Raw genomic sequence first — 15,791 nt, forward strand, 5'->3', positions numbered from 1 at the left:
TTTGATTGTGTGCACTGACCCAGCTTCCTAAAAGTCCGGATATGTGAAGAAATTTCACTGAAGGGTTTTCACATATGAGACAGTTAATGAAGCACTGTATAAATCAGTCATATGGAGGACTATGATTGGTGGGACTAAGTTATGTGTCGCCAACCTACCGTATACTATATGACCATATGTATGTGGACACCTGACCATCATACCCATATATGGTTCTTCTCCAAACCTGGAAGCACACAATTGTCTAGAATGTCTTTGTACACTCACCGGCTACTTTATTAGGAACACCCACACACCTACAGTTTGATGCAGTTCTCTAAAATCAACCAATCCCTGGACAGCAGCACAATGCATAAAATCCTACAGATACAAATCAAGAGCTTCAGTTAATGTTCACTTCAGACATCAGAATGGGAAAAATTGTGATCTCAAAGTGTGACTTTCACTGTGGCATGGGTGTTGGTTTGAGCCAGATGGACTGGTTGGAGTATTTCAGAAACTGCTGATCTCCTGGCGTTTTCACACACAACAGTCGCTAGAGTTTACACAGAATGGTGCAAAAAACAAAAAACAGAGTGAGCAACAGCTCTGTGGGTGGAAACAAACGCCTTGTTGATAAAAGAGGTCAGAGCAAAATGGCCAGATCGGTTCAAGCTGCCAGGAAGGATATAGTAACTCATATAATCACTCTTTACAAACGTGGTGAGCAGAAAAGCATCTCAGCATGCAACAGATGACGACCACATTACGTTCCACTCCTGCAGCCAAGAACAGGAATCTTACAATCAAGACCACGTTCCTATTAAAGTGGCCGGTGAGTGTATACTATAGCATTAAGATTTCCCTTCACTGGAACTCAGTCCTCCTCACCCAACATCAGGGCCTGACCTCACCAATTATCTTAGACGGACTAAATATGGAACTGGACGTCTAGAAAGGATAACAACTTTTGGCCATATAGCGTACTTAACAGAGCACAAGTGAATAAAAAGTGTCTAAAACTTGGATGAACATGGAGTCTTCAAAACAGAAAACTGATAATGGAAAGTAACAAAACATTTGCATGTTATTACATAATCAAACACTGACATTAACCAAAAAAAAAAAAACTTTTGCACCAGACACCTGTAGAATTCTTGATTGTAATTGGTCAGAAAGTGTTGATTAAATTTCTGTATCAGCGCAGCTCTGACAGTAGCGCTGGCTGTAATTCAAATAACGGGTTTATATTAATGCACTCATTCAAATATAACATCATTTCCATTTCAAGAACCCATTTACAGTCATATGGCAGATGCTCGATGTAATCTGGGCCTAGTAATAAACACAGACAAAAATGCATTGAAGAAAGAAAAGGATATGTTTAACATTTATATGTTTCAAGTCGGTGGCATGGTGGTATAGTGGTTAGCGCTGTCGCCTCACAGCAAGAAGGTCCGGGTTCGAGCCCCGTGGCCGGTGAGGGCCTTTCTGTGCGGAGTTTGCATGTTCTCCCCGTGTCCGCGTGGGTTTCCTCCGGGTGCTCCGGTTTCCCCCACAGTCCAAAGACATGCAGGTTAGGTTAACTGGTGACTCTAAATTGACCGTAGGTGTGAATGTGAGTGTGAATGGTTGTCTGTGTCTATGTGTCAGCCCTGTGATGACCTGGCGACTCGTCCAGGGTGTACCCCGCCTTTCGCCCGTAGTCAGCTGGGATAGGCTCCAGCTTGCCTGCGACCCTGTAGAACAGGATAAAGCGGCTAGAGATAATGAGATGAGATGTTTCAAGTCTCGAGTGTGAATGCTTTTTAGTATAAATACACAGATGATTATAGCAAATCGCGCTCGCTGATTGGTCGAGAAATTCAGACCATTCCTCGATAATCACCTCGAGCGACTCGGCAAAATGGCGGCCAATCGCCTCATCACTAAGTGAGGAAGAATTGCAGATTATAAAAGAAAATGCTGTTCCTAAAAGCACCAAAGATGCTACGAGGTTTGGTCTAAAACTATTCAAAGGTAAAGCGGAATTGTGATTTATTTTACTTTTTTCAAAACAAAAGTATTTTATGTGACTCGGCATAGATAAGTGACAACTCTGTGCGCCTTTATTACAGTTGTATGCCACTTTTGAAGTTTGAAATAAATTTTTTAATACGATTTTTTTTTAAATAATCACCTATGTATTTATACTAAAAAACAATTACCGCCGCAGGCTCAGCGAATATCAGTGAATAACAACCTCAACTTAGTCTCGGTTATTATTCACGTCACCATTGGCGAATGATTGTCAACTACCAGTCAGTAAGTTTTCCACCTGGGAAAGGACCTTGTCTACCAATTCTTGGTAACCTAAGCTACATTTTTTATTTGATTTTTCCCCCCATATTGCACTTCAAGAGAAAGGAAAAAGAAAGTATGAATGCATCCCCATCTGGACATTTTTTTAAAACAATAAAACACAATAGAAGTTTCTATTAACACAGATAAAAAGGTGTACAAGCTGAAGATGTGACCTCAGATCTGCCAAGCACCTCTATATGAGGACTTTCAACATCTTCTAATCCAAAAGGATGCGCATCTACACTCCCTGAAGGCACGGTAAAGGTTACGGACAACAATCGTTCAAATACCTCGAACAAGCTGCAACGTATGTAGAGTTGTCGTAACTAGTGCCTCTTCCAGTGGGAGACAGCTGTGACTCACTCTGGTGCATCACCCTCATCTGTATGGCAAAGTGGTGGAAGAAGTACCGGTATGTTGTGCTATTCCATTCCTCCTCCTCAACACCCGCGTCTTTCCCTCGCTCTCCCTCATGGCAGCAGCCCAAAGCATTCAGCCATTTCTCCTGCACCCTGTGAATGCCAGCAAGCTCACGTCTACTGCCACAGACATGCCGATGTAAAGTTGGATCCTGTAGCTTTCTGCCCCTTGTTTACTTTTTTCAGAATTTTGTGCCTGAATACAGAATGTTTGATATGATGTCACTGTAGACAAACTCCTTTCCTCTGTGGAGCTAAAGGGAGCGCCATCATAGCATCAGACTCTACTAATGCAAAACTAAAGGCAGTGTGGTGATTTTTTTTAGCATGTTGTTAGATGTTATGATAGTTACTCAAAGATATAGTGGATAATGTTGAAAAAAAAAAACTTCCAGTGAGCAGCAGTTCTGTAGGTGGAGGAGAGCGAGAGAGCGGTCAGAGGAGAATGGCCAGATGGGTTTGAGCTGACAGAAGCTACACTAAAGCCGTCTTGATACTCCCACGATGTTCGACCTGATTTTACTGCCACTGGCAAGTCGCACATTGTAAAGGATAATCTCAGGTTGGGAGTTGAGTTCTGTGGGCTGAGAATTTAATGATCGTGTATAGTATGACGTGCTTACCAGCGGCTGATTTAGTGCCACTGCGACCAAAGTTCTGGTCATGTCAGGAAAAAAATTGACTAAAATCTGACCACTGCTTTGACACTCGTCTGAAAAGCACTAATAGACGGTAGTTCTGGCAAAGTTTTAAAACTAGATAAATAAATATGTTATTTACCAGCTGGGAGGTCCGTATCGTAAAATACCGTGACCGAGATCTTGAAAGTACTGAGCGAGGCCCTCTGGGCCGAGGTCAGTATTCAAGGCCGAGGTCACGGTATTTCACCATACGGACCGACCTTAAGCTGGTAAATAATTGTTTTTCTTTACCAAATTCTAACAGAAAACGGGAGCGCCCGAAAGGGAAAACCGAGCCGAGCCAAGGCGAGTCGCCATTTTGAATCCTCATTCACGGCTGTAATGCAAATTGCTTCCTCCTCGGTATACAAGTGCACTTCCATGGCAGGAAAAAAAAAAAAAAAAAAACTAAATTTTGCCACCTATGTAGTCCCCTATTTATACAAAACTGAGTCATTCAGGATTCAGCCATGTTTTTGCTTGCTGTTAGCAAGTTACAGTTTTTTAGCTTTCTCCTGAAATGTTTTCTTTTATTTTGTCTTCCTCAGGGTAGTAAAACTCGCTTTCACTGTGAACACTGTCATTAGCACTATCCATGCTGTAAAATTAATGCTATTTTCCTGAGAAATGCTGGCAAAAATTTATAAGATTTTTGATAATCTTATAAAACTTCATCTCATCTCATCTCATTATCTCTAGCCGCTTTATCCTTCTACAGGGTCGCAGGCAAGCTGGAGCCTATCCCAGCTGACTACGGGCGAAAGGCGGGGTACACCCTGGACAAGTCGCCAGGTCATCACAGGGCTGACACATAGACACAGACAACCATTCACACTCGCATTCACACCTACGGTCAATTTAGAGTCACCAGTTAACCTAACCTGCATGTCTTTGGACTGTGGGGGAAACCGGAGCACCCGGAGGAAACCCACGCGGACACGGGGAGAACATGCAAACTCCACACAGAAAGGCCCTCGCCGGCCCCGGGGCTCGAACCCAGGACCTTCTTGCTGTGAGGCGACAGCGCTAACCACTACACCACCGTGCCGCCCTCTTATAAAACTTATTTAAAAAAAAAAAAAGTTGACAAAAAAAACGCTACGTTTGTTGTTGTGAATGAGCGAGTCGCCAGAGGTCCGTAACCAGGGTCCGTATCATAGGATACAGACCCGCTCACCAGCCAATCACAGCACAGGATTTGATGGAAACCGGAGCTCGAAAAAAAAAAAACTAAAAATTAGGATTTCAAGGTCAAGGTCAAAGATATCTTTATTAAAAGAAGTGTGGTTTTTTGAATTGTGAGAGCAGAGAGAGAATGTCTCATTACAATTGCAGTGATTTTGTACCAAATCATGATTACAATCACCTGCAGACATTGTCCATTTCAAAATCACTTCGCCCCTCCTAGAACTACCACCTTATTGTGGTGGAGGGGTTTGTATGCTTGAATGATCCTAGGAGCTATGTTGTCGGGGGCATTACGCTCCTGTTAGGGTCTCCCAAGGCAGACAGGTCCTAGGTGACAGGCCAGACTAAGAGCAGTTCATCAAAACCCCTTATGGATAACAATCTATCAAGGACCGTGACATCGCCTGGTATGGCGCAGCCGGGTCCCCACCCTGGAGCTCATATGCGAGCGCTTGGTGGCCGGGCCTTTGCCCACGGGGCCCAGCCGGGCTCAGCCCGAAGTGGTGATGTGGGCCCGACCTCCTGTGGGTTCACCACCCACAGAGATAGCCGTAGGGGGCTGGTGCAATGTGGATTGGGTGGCAGTCGAAGGCAGGGGCCTCGACGACCTGATCCCCGGACACAGCGGCTAGCTGTTGGGACATGGAATGTCATTTCGCTGGGGGGGGAGCCTGAGCTTGTGCGGGAGGTTGAGAGGTACTGGCTAGAGATAGTCGGGCTCACCTCCACGCACAGCTTGGGCTCCGGAACCCAGCTCCTCGAGAGGGGCTGGACTCTCCACTTCTCTGGAGTTGCCCATGGTGAACGGCAGCGGGCTGGTGTGGGCTTGCTTATAGCTCCCCAGCTCAGCCACCATGTGTTGGAGTTTACCCCAGTGAACGAGAGGGTCGCCTCTCTGTGCCTTAAAATCGGGGAGAGGGCTCTTGCTGTTGTTTGTGCCTACGGGCCGAATAGCAGTATAGAGTATCCAGCCTTCTTGGAGTCCCTGGGAGAGGTACTGAGAGGTGCTCAGACTGGGGACTCCATTGTTCTACTGGGGGATCTGTCGTGGGCGACTACAGTGACACCTGGAGGGGAGTGATTGGGAGGAACAGCCTCCCTGGTCTGAACCCGAGTGGCGTTTTGTTATTGGACTTCTGTGCTAGTCATGGTTTGTCCATAATGAACACCATGTTCGAGCATAGGGGTGTCCATAAGTGCACGTGGCACCAGGACAGCTTAGGTCGGAGGTCGATGATCGACTTTGTTGTCGTTTCATCGGATCTCCGGCCCCATGTCTTGGACACTCAAGTGAAGAGAGGGGCTGAGCTGTCAACTGATCACCACCTGGTGGCGAGTTGGATCCACTGGCGGAGGAGGAAGCCAGACAGACCTGGCAGGCTCAAACGTATGGTGAGGGTCTTCTGGGAACGTCTGGCCGAGCACTCTGTCGGGGAGGTCTTTAACTCCCACCTCAGGAGAGCTTCTCCCAGCTTCCGAGGGAGGCGGGGGACATTGAGTCTGAGTGGACCATGTTCTCTGCCTCCATTGTCGACGCGGCTGTTTGGAGCTGTGGCCGCAAGGTCTCCGGTGCCTGTCGTGGCGGCAATCCCCGAACCCGGTGGTGGACACCAGAAGTAAGGGACGCCGTCAAGCTGAAGGAGTCCTATCGGGCCATGTTGGCCTCTGGGACTCCTGAGGCAGCTGACGAGTATCGGCAGGCCAGGCGTGCCGCAGCTCAGGCAGGTGCGGAGGCAAAAACTCGGAACTGGGAGGAGTTCGGTAAGGCCATGGAGGACGACTATCGGTCGGCCTCGAAGAAATTCTGGCAAACCGTCCAGCGCCTCAGGAGGGGGAAGCAGTACTCTACCAAAACTGTTTACAGTGCGGGTAGGGAGCTGTTGACCTCGACTTGGGACATTGTCGGGCAGTGGAAGGAATACTTCGAGGATCTCCTCAATCCCACGGTCACATCTTCCATTGAGGAAGCGGAGGCTGATGACTCAGAGGTGGACTCGTCCATTACCCAAGCCGAAGTCACTGAGGTGGTTAGCAAGCTCCTTGGTGGCAAGGCACCGGGGGTGGATGAGATCTGCCCTGAGTATCTCAAGTCTCTGGATGTTGTGGGGCTGTCTTGACTGACACGCCTCTGCAACATCGTGTGGCGGTCGGGGACAGTGCCTCTGGAGTGGCAGACTGGGGTGGTGGTCCCTCTTTTTAAGAAAGGGGACCAGAGTGTGTGCTCCAATTATAGGGGAAATCACACTTCTCAGCCTCCCAGGGAAAGTTTACTCCAGGGTACTGGAGAGGAGAATTCGGCCATTAGTCGAACCTCGGATCCAGGAGGAGCAATGCGGTTTTCATCCTGGTCGCGGAACACTGGACCAGCTCTATACCCTTCATAGGGTGCTCGAGGGTTCATGGGAGTTTGCCCAACCAGTCCACATGTGCTTTGTGGATTTGGAGAAGGCATTCAACCATGTCCCTCGTGGTATTCTGTGGGGGGTGCTTCGGAAGTATTGGGTTCGGGGCTCTTTCCTAAGGGCTGTCCAGTCCCTGTACGAACGGAGCAGGAGTCTGGTTTGCATTGCCGGCAGTAAGTCAGACCTGTTCCCAGTGCATGTTGGACTCCGGCAGGGCTGCCCTTTGTCACCGGTTCTGTTCATAATCTTTATGGACAGAATTTCTAGGCACAGCCAGGGGCCGGAAAGAATCCTGTTTGGAACCACAGGATTTCATCTCTGCTTTTCGCAGATGATGTCCTGTTGGCTTCTTCAAACCAGGACCTTCAGCATGCACTGGGGCGGTTTGCAGTCGAGTGTGAAGCGGCTGGGATGAGAATCAGCACCTCCAAATCAGAGGCCATGGTTCTCGACCAGAAAAGGGTGGCTTGCCCTCTCCAGGTTGGTGGAGAAGTCCTGCCTCAAGTGGAGGAGTTTAAGTAACTCGGGATCTTGTTCACGAGTGAGGGAAGGATAGAGCGTGAGATCGACAGGCGGATCGGTGCGGCCCCCGCAGTGATGCGGTCACTTTACCGGTCCGTCGTGGTGAAGAAGGAGCCGAGCCAAAAGGCGAAGCTCTCGATTTACCGGTCGATCTACATTCCGACTGTCACCTATGGTCATCAGCTTTGGGTAATGACCGAAAGAACAAGATTGCGGATACAAGCGGCCGAAATGAGTTTCCTTTGCAGGGTGGCTGGGCGCTCCCTTAGAGATAGGGTGAGAAGCACAGTCACTTGGGAGGAGCTCGGAGTAGAGCCGCTGCTCCTCCACATCGAGAGGAATCAGCTGAGGTGGCTCGGGCATCTCTTTCGGATGCCTCCTGGACGCCTCCCTGGGGAGGTGTTCCAGGCATGTCCCCCCGGGAGGAGGCCCCAGGAAAGACCCAGGACACGCTGGAGGGACTATCACTACGTTCACACTGCAAGCTGAAGTGACTCAAATCCGATTTTTTCGCCCATATGTGACCTGTATCCGATCTTTTATTGACAATATGAACGACACAGATCCGATTTTTTCAAATCCAACCCAGGCTGTTTGGATATGTGGCCCTAATTCCGATTCCTATCCGATCTTTTCATATGCGACTTCAGTCTGAACCGCCAGGTCGCATTCATCCAACTTACACGTCATCAACAAGCCACAAACGTCACTATTCTGCGCTGAAGTAGGCGGCGGGTCTCTCAAAAAAAGTTACAACAACATGGCTTTGATGTTCCTTTGAACGGAGGTTGCAGTCACTACCCCGCAGAACACCTGAGCCAAAACCCCTTGCCCTCTTCCTTCTCAACCTCCTCCTTAACATCAGGCTATTGTGCATGTTTTGGCTCCGTTGCAACAACAACTGCATCATCGCCAGGTACTCCACGCTGGCTACTGTCATACACAGGAAACTTTAGGTTACTTCCGTAAACACTGGCCATGCTCACTGCGTGTGACGTCATCGTATCCTGCAATGCGCATGCGGAACACTTTTAGGTTGCTTTTCGTTCATACTGAGGATCACATACAAGTCGCATATATTTGTTAATGTGAACGACCTCACAAAAAAATCGGATTTCACAAAAAAATCGGAATTGAGCATTAAGCCTTGCAGTGTGAACGTAGTGTCAGTCTCTCGGCTGGCCTGGGAATGCCTCGGTGTTCTTCCCGAGGAGCTGGCCGAGGTGTCTTAGGAAAGGGAAGTTTGGGCTTCCATGCTCAGACTGCTGCCTCCGCGACCCGGCCCCGGATAAGCAGAAGACGAGACGAGACGAAAATCACTTCAACTGTGTGACCCCATGACTAGCCCTAAATTGCCCCATCCCAACTTTTCTTAGAATGTATTACAGGGCTGAAACACAGGAATGGAATTACAGTACCGTGCACAAGTCTTCGGCACATGGAAAGAAATGCTGTCGACCAAAAATGTCTTAAAAAATAATGAAATTAAATGTTAACATTTAAAAAAAAATGATAATAAAATAAATAAATACTATAAACAGCAGTAAGCCATAATAAATGAAACAAAGTCAATATTTGATGTGAGACGACCCTTTGCTTAACAGTAGTCTCGGGTACAGTGAGTGCAGTTTGATAAGGAAATGAGCTGTAGGTTTTACTGAACATCTTACAGAACCAGCTACAGTTCTTCTGGACACTTTGTCACACTTGCTTCTCAATTTTGCAGCAAAACCCAGTGACCTTCATTATGTTTTCTTTTTTCGTAACATTTAATTTTGTGCTGGAACATGAATGTTTAGAACTCTAAAATGTTTTTTGTACTGAATCGATCATGGAGAAGTCATAAAATAGAAATCTATAGCAAAGCTTATGTGAAAAAAAATAGGGTGACTAAGACTTTTGCACAGCACTATGTTAACAAATGAAATGATCAGACAAAACATGAAATATCCAGTTCCTGGTAAATTTGACATTTGAAACTGTACGGTATCATCATTTCACAGATTTCTGGAGTTAACATTACTGCATCCTTTGGACAACATTACTTGTCCAAAGGACGGATACCAAACTGCCCATGATTAGCTGATTCAAAATATTTCCCGTCCTGAATCTAACAGACTAGCCTGCTTGTAATGTAAATTTAACCAACCTTACACTACAGGGGATAAAATACAGCCAACTACTGTGATCAAGGCACTAAAGTTGCCGTTTGTTTTCTTTGGCTACGTTCATATTTATATGTTTTAGTTTTAAAACAAATCACTTTTGCTAGGTTTACGCCCAGCGTCCACAAAATACCGGAGTTTTCGAACCCCTAAAACAGACTTCTGGAAACACTGCTGGTCCTGTTTTAGTTTAAAAACTCCAGGGTAGTGTTTTAGTATAGATGGATGAAAATGGAAACGATGACCCAGACACCCACGTTTGCTTCCTGATTGGTTCTAATCAGTCACGATGTATCCTTTCCTGATTCATCACGCTCCTATCAAGTGACTCTTTACCAAAAGAACAGTGTTTTATACCAGCACTGTTTACATTAGCATGCACGTTCCCAGTCTAAGCAGCCAGAGTTGGCCTAAAACTTAATGCCAAAAAGTACAAGACATTGAGGACCGAGCAGGCTTGAAGCGAAGAAAGAATAATATTGAACGTCAAGCAAGTTGTTGATGTGTTCGTGTACTTAGGAGCTATGGTAGACAAGGAAGGAGGAGGAAATGGAGACAGACATCAGCAACCAGTTACAGAAGGCTTGCGTCGCCTTTCAGAGGTTATGGGCAGTGTGGGCAACAAGAGGAATAGGGAGGAGAACTGGTTCAACCTGTGATGTTGTAGGACCGTGAAACGTGGAAAAGATAAGATGGATAAGATGGTGGGAAAAGGTCTCTAATAAGAAGCTGGAAGAACTAGCGGGTACCAAGAACATCAGTAGTGAAAGATGCCGTAGGAGATGGAATTGGATTGGTCACATCCTCAGAGGTGATGGGGGAAAAGTGACTGCATGACAGCTTTGGAATGGGCACCTGGAGGGCACAAAGCGAGAGGAAGACCAAAGACAACGTGGAGAAGAACTGTAGTGAAGAGGCTGGATGGAAAAGCTGAATCGCAGCTAAACAGGCAGCAAAAGACAGGGAGGAGTGGAAAACAAGTGTGAAAGCCTTATGCGCCTACTGGCACGAAGAGAGATGACGACATGCCTAGTGTATGTGAATGGTCATGTGATATGCGTTTTAAGGCGTGTTAGTACATACGGAGGTCATTTCTGATACGGAGCTAAAACACTCTTCTGTATGGAGATCGTTTTCATTTTAATCTAAAACATTAGTGTGGACATAGCCTTAGCAGTTTACTCCTTAATGAATTCATGTATGAAAGAATAACGAGGCTATAGAAATAACCCGAGTCAGATGTTTGTAGAACTATCCTACTTATAAACCCTTCTTTCTACACCCGTCACCCACAGACAGAAGCAAGAAGTCACTGCTTCTGCTCATTTAATGCAGCATTTAAACTATGTAACTTTTGATGTTTATTAATTTCAACAGTTTGTATGAATATTTTCTGCATTGGTACCGAACTAGTATCATTACCGTTCTACCATGCCAGGTACCATACCGGACCCAACCCTGGCCCTTTTTTAATTTGCATTTTCCATATGGTCCCAACTTGTAGAATTCTTATTACCATCGTCTCGTACAGCGCGACAAGTAATACGGTAAATCATGAAAAACCATTGGAAGCATACGGTGTAAACCCAGCTTAACTCAAATAACCACTCTTTACAAACGTGGTGAGCAGAAAAGTACAACACTCATTTCAGAAAGCATTAAACAAGCTGAACTTTGAGACAAATGGGCTAGAACAGCAGAAGAACAAAGGAGAAGTTCCAGTCCTGTCAACCAAGCACAGGAATCTGAATGGGAACGAACTCCATGAAACGTCACTGCTGAAGATCAGAAAAACATCACCTGGTCTTTTGGATCTGTCCAGTTTCAGTTCCTATGAAAGTGGCCTATGAGTGGATATTTATACAACTGTATGTTTAGTGTCTTGTTGGAAATTAATCTTTATAACATCAATTGTAATTGTGACCGTTTCAATATTTTCAATACTTAAAAGTGAAAGTACTAAACTTGGTTTGAAATGACAAAACTAATAAGCTAAGGTCAACAACACAGTAGCTTCAATACGTTAGCGTGATTCCTGATCCAGGGTGGGAGGAGTTCAGATCCACAGCATATCAAACCCTTAGTACAGGGGTCACCAAACTTTTTTCTCTGGGGGCCACATTGTCGTTCCTGACTGTGATGGGGGGCCGGGGTCGGGTCAGCTATATAACATAGAATTGTATGACCCAGACAAATATGACCACCAGCAGGCCTCATTGTGTAGTAGAGATTACTAGCCTGGCACAGCCATCCCCACTACTATATCAACACTATTATATCAACACTTGATTCCTGGCACATATTTGTTTATCTTTACTAGTGGTTTGCAAAAGTAGTAATGGAGTCTTCACACTTTGTTTTAATTTGAAATACCACAGATATTCCATTTATTTATTTTCTAATAAAAATAATATCAAAGCTGTCAAGGTAAGAAACATCTGCCTATTTGAGGTGATTGACACTGGCAAAGGTGAGTGGAAAATTATAAATTGTAGGTAGGCCTGTTGATATTATTAATAATAATTGTATGCAGCACTTAATAAAGGTCAAATAAATAGGCCTATAAAATAAATACATTTTAAAAAACAGTGAAATTATAATAATATGAGCAATAGATCAATAGAGATCACAGCAGTTGTGCTGTGTCCTGCACGTCATTGCTCTCATCCATGGCCAAAGCAAAAAACTCGAATTCTGACGTTCTCTCATTCAGCTGGTCATACACGTTGTCCCCCAAATCTTCGGTTCGCCTGGTCATAGTAGGTGCGGAGAGACTCACCACGTTGAGCGCATCCTTCTTGTCGGGACACACCTCCTCGGCCACAGCAAGCATGCATACTTTAACAAAGTCCCCATCAGTAAACGGCTTTCCATGGGTAGCTAGTAGGTGAGCTACCTTATAGCTAGCTCGGACAGCAGCCTGGTTGATCTGGGTTTGGCGAAGGAATACATTCTGTTGTGCAGCCAGTCCGCATTTCATCCTCCGAATCCTGTCTTCTCTTGTTTGCCTTCGCAAACTAGCATACTCTTTGTGGCAGGTTTCATAGTGACGACGCAGATTATATTCTTTGAAAACCGGCACACTTTCTTTACATATAAGACAAACTGCACGGTCCTTACACTGAACGAAAAAATAATCGGTGGTCCACTGTTCTTTAAAAACTCTGCACTCTCTGTCAGCTTTTCGCTTACCGCTAGCCATTTTGCTGTCCTGAACACTGACAGTTCTCTGTGCATGCGCTGCCTGTCACTGCTTGATCGCAAGCATATGACAAAAATTCGGAAAATACGAATAGTACATTTTATAACTAAATATCAATTTTAATTGATAAAATCAACAAAATACAAGATGCAGACATGTTATTATTTGCCAAAAAGCAATTTAAAAAAATAGGCCATGACCACTTTTGGGGATTGCCTCATAGGGCCGGTTCAAGTGATGGGGGGCAGAGGGGCTGGTCAAAGGGGGGTGGCGGGCCGGATCTGGCCCGCGGGCCGTAGTTTGGTGACCCCTGCCTTAGTATAACCCAAACCTGAGCAATAAATCCAGTAACGCTAATCCCGTCTCTCCGAGTTCATACAAATGCCAGTAAACTACAAGCATACTGTATGCATCTTACAGCTTTCTGAAACCGAACTGAGGGCGAGAACACCCAAGTATAACGAAACTGTGACTGTAATGTTTGTGTGCAGAGAGGCGGGAGTTTTCTTTCTGCATGAATAACCATGTCAAATTAGGTTTCTTATAAGATGCACTGTAAACTCTAAGCATCTGTAACTTTGAATTACAGTATTTGACTTCCATTTGGAATGGAAAAAAAAAAAATTTCTTTGAAATATTTTACATATTTTCAAAGGATTCCATTATTACAGTTGGAATAAACAAAACACACAACTAGCTGGATCAATTTAAAAAAAAAAAAAAAAAAAAAAGGGACCAGACCCTTTTCAGCAGCTCGGGTCAAAATCATAACTACAGGACTGTGCAAAGCACATGTGCTGTAAAGCAAAGATGCCTTAAAAACAATGAAATTAATATATTATTCATTAGCTGGAAACAGTAACAAATGCAACAAAGCCAATATTTACTGTGATGAGTAGGGATGTTAACCAATGACCGTTTGACCGATGGTTGACCGAATCAACATCAACCGGTTAAATTTTTTTTGGTTGTCGGTTTAAAAAAAAAAAAAAAAAATCAATCGTTTTGGAGCGGAGAACCTGGAATTCTGTGTTGTAAACGCTTGGGGCATGCCATGCGGTGTAAGGATGACAGCTGACAAATCAGAAACACCCATTCAGTCATGTCCCGCCCTCCCGCCCCAGTTGAAGACAGCTGGCACTCGGCGAAAGAAAAGTGTAGACACAGGCTTTTTAGCTTACAAATTACTATTCTGTTTTTTTTTTTTATTATTATTAGAAGGCACATGGAGTTTAGTCCTGCCTTGGCCAGTGCATTCTGAAAGTATGTTTCGGTCTGTAGCCAACAATGCATGTTACTGCAGATCATCTCTCCACACAAACTAAAGGCGCAGATGCCGACTTTTGGAGGGAAGGGGAGAAAATGAAATGACAGCGGTGTCTGAGGGGGAGTGACAAACGCAGCTTTTATGTCTGTGAGCCAAGTCGGTGACAGCTTCAGAGCAACTTCAATACCATGCAGTAATGGCATGTTGATATTGGTAACGGCGTTATAACGATTGTAGCTAATTAATTAGATTACCCGGCGTTATAACAGCCTTTATTTTAACGCCGTTATTCCCATCACTGAATGTTCTGTACTACTTCTAGCACTTGACTTTATTTTCAACGCCATCATGGCCAACTGAAACTGTCTCTAAGCTGGAGCCATTTGTCCTCCGCTCCAATACAAACCCCTCGACATCAGTGCCGCGTTTGACTAAATGTTTCGCGCTGTAGAAAAGGTAATGTGAGTGGAGGGCAGCGACTGGGACTGAATGTGCGGATGCTCACGGTTAGATTTAGAATAGATTCTAATAATTCCAATTCTAGAATTAGGTTAACAGACTTTAACCGGCTAATGAGGCTCGGTGGTCGGTCAAGATTTTTTTTTAGTTTTCACCATCCCTAGTGATGAGCCTTTGCTTTCAAAAAAAAAAAAAAGGCCGTAGTCTCCGGGACAACATGTTTTATAAGGTTTAGTTTGAAGTTTTATTATAAGGAAATAAGCTGTAGGTTTTACTGAGGCCAGCCTTAATAAATTCTTTGTTGGTATGAAAAATTCCAGTAGGTAGGCAGCAAAAAATTTCTTTTTGCTCCTTCAAGATCACCAGGTATTTGCGGAGGAAAAAAATTTTTTCCAGACAGGCCATATAAAAACCCACACATTACAAGCCCTGCAACAGCGTAATTCATTTTACAGCAAATGATTTTATTTGACATGCAAATAACCTGATAATGCTTTAGAAAAATTTAATATCCGACACAGAACAAGTTCATAACTTTTATGTTAAGTATCAAAATGTCACTAACGTGACACACAACACAAAGTTTGATATCTAAAATCAAACCCTCCATCTATATAATAAGCGGCAAAGTTTGTTTGTTTGTCTTGAGCTAATGTCGCCATTTCTCAACGGATTTTCACCAATTTTGGCAAGTAGGTCCGGGGATGACCTGGAATTTTGCAAATATAAGCAAAAATTCATGTACAGACCCCCAGGAAGGTCCCTGGGGGGACAACATCCACCCACCCCCTCCCTCAATGCCTTTCATGTTACATTTATCAACACAAACTCTCGCTAGATCTTCACTAAACTTGGCACGTAGTGGCCCGGTGGGCCCCTGGGTGGTGGATGTTTGGATTTTTGTTTGTTTGTCTTGGGTTAACATTACCATTTCTCGACGGAGCTTCACCAAATTTGACATGGAAGTCTGGGGGCAACCCAGAATTTTGCAAAACCCGGGCAACGCCAGGTAACCTGCTAGTTTAATACAATGTCAAGAACTACAGAGCTGCACTGAACAACTTTAATAATCTTTCTAACACTACACAGGGCCAGAAAAAAAAAATCAGTGTCTGACACAGAAATGTATAACTTTAAAGTAACAAATGTCACAAACTTACACTAC

General features: G+C 44.7%; 1 protein-coding gene across 4 annotated transcripts in view; it reads right to left on the reverse strand.

Annotated features, from left to right (window-relative positions):
• The window catches only part of akt3a (v-akt murine thymoma viral oncogene homolog 3a), a 199,482-nt gene that overhangs the window by 164,975 nt on the left and 18,716 nt on the right, over positions 1-15,791 (reverse strand). The window contains exon 1 of one of the 4 annotated variants that reach the window (XM_060925638.1): positions 2,613-2,717. The exons of the other annotated variants lie outside the window; for them this stretch is intronic. The gene's annotated coding sequence lies outside the window, so the exon portion shown is untranslated. Of the gene's footprint in view, positions 1-2,612; positions 2,718-15,791 lie in introns of those variants that run through there. 4 annotated transcript variants of the gene reach the window in all.

The sequence above is a fragment of the Neoarius graeffei genome, chromosome 7, assembly GCF_027579695.1.
Source record: "Neoarius graeffei isolate fNeoGra1 chromosome 7, fNeoGra1.pri, whole genome shotgun sequence".
NCBI classification, from domain to species: domain Eukaryota; kingdom Metazoa; phylum Chordata; class Actinopteri; order Siluriformes; family Ariidae; genus Neoarius; species Neoarius graeffei.